The sequence below is a fragment of the Propithecus coquereli genome, unplaced genomic scaffold (assembly GCF_000956105.1).
Source record: "Propithecus coquereli isolate 6110/MARCELLA unplaced genomic scaffold, Pcoq_1.0 Scaffold294, whole genome shotgun sequence".
NCBI lineage: Eukaryota > Metazoa > Chordata > Mammalia > Primates > Indriidae > Propithecus > Propithecus coquereli.
In genome coordinates, this window is record NW_012148552.1 from 501,025 (window position 1) to 503,002 (window position 1,978).

The following is a 1,978-nucleotide window of genomic DNA, read 5'->3' on the forward strand; positions in this document are numbered from 1 at the left end:
TCTGTCATTCCTTAGGGAAGAGAAATGATGAACAAACCTTGTTCAACTGATTTGAATGAGCTACAGTCACACCAGTTGTGATTGCGAAAATCAACTAGAGGAGGTACATAAATTGTGCAGGCTTTGAAATTGGAGGACGCTCGCCCTCTAACTCTGTCCCATGCGATGACCTTCAGGCTCAGTAAAGCATTTCTGTCATATAAGGATAAACAGTATCGCTTATTCACGGTGGCTGGAACATCCTGAATGCATTCCCTCTGAAGGGTGGATATGATCATAATTATTAAAGAAATTTTCTTACTGTGATTGGGGACCCATGCCAGATACACGGTCAATGCCATCTGAACATTTCAATTCTAATATCCTGAATTTCTTCTTCATTAGGCCTTGGGCACAGAGCTAGACATCGTGCATCCTCAGGAAACTGTCTCTTCCAGCAGAAAGGGTCTTTGCAACCCTTGCTTGCCACATTTGGTGTCCAGTGATAGACACATTTTCTGAGTTTCCCAAGTGTGAACCCAGATGAGGGGTTCTAAACTAGCTGGAGTGGAAAGGGGGAGCAAGGAAAGCTTCACAGCGAAGTTGGGGCATCCTTAAGTTGACGCCAGCAGTATTGAAAGACTAAGCCAAGATAAAGGATGCGCTGCACTTAGCAGAATGATACCATTAGGAAAACACCATCTTATATGGTGCAGTAGGCAACTACAAAAATGCAGCAGTTTGGGGGCCTGGAGAACAAGGATTAAAGCAGCTGAAGTTGGAGAGGCAGGCAGGGGGTAGATCACTGAAGCTTTTGTGCACAATTCAAAGGAGCTCTGACTTTGTTCTGTAATTCTTATTATCTGGTGTTTTGTTTCCTTGTTTGATAACCAAGCTATTTTTGAGTTAAGAAAATGATCCTTGTGCAGATGAAATATTTTCCTAAAGCTTAATATTCATTATTTTTTGTTTTGAAACATCAAGGCACAGATAATAGGAAGCAGTAGGAGTCAAAGTAATGGTTGTATTATCAGTTGAGAAAAGGCATTTGACTCATTTTAAAATATTAAAATATTTAAAATGTATATCTCATTTACATCTGTGTGACAAGCAATCTGCACTGAAGTTTTACAGGTCTCAGATGCATCTCTGAGCTGGAGAAAGATGGCACAGAGTGTTACCAGTGCCAAGTATTTTTCATGAGGGAATAAATTAGCTTTCGATGATAGAGTTAATTGCCTAAAGTACATTGGTTTTCCCATTCAGGTATCGACCAAAGTTATAAGGAAACCATAATATTGGCTAAAACAGTGATTTAGTTTATTTCTCCTAGAATACTTTGTATGGACTCTGACATCGTGTTACCTCTTGTTTCCCACTGTGAAAATTTCAATGTGGTCTTGGGAGGCTGGTCCCGCGTGCTGAGTTCGGCTGGCATCATGGTCCTGCGCGGAGCTTGTGGAGGGAGCGTCCACCGCAGGATGTTAGCAGCTCGGACAGTGCGCCAGCCCCAGCTCTAATTGGCTACATTAAAAAAGAGAAAACTTCAGCTGTTGCTGTGTTTACATCGTCCTTCAATTTCAAAATGATTTCTTAATATTTCTAATAAACATAAAGTCTATTGAGTTTTTGAAGTGCGTACAGCATTTTCAATGTCATTTGAAAATCTATTTTAAATGAAAATAATGAGACTTTTTGTCACTAATAAAGTTACAAAATACATTGAAATATTGATGATAATATAGTATTCTTCCTAGCATATTGTATTTGAATGTCTTAATAATGGAATGTAAGTAGAAAAATCTGTTCATTAAATTAGACAACAGAGTAATTCACTTGCTATAATCAGGCTTTGATACACTAATTACATATTTTACTCTTTAGTACAATATGCTACTTTTCATGTTTGGATGGGTAATATTTTCTGTGAACACTAGATTCATTAATAATTATGAATTGCTATAGCTTAGGATAACAAAAGGTCATTAGCTCTAAAAAA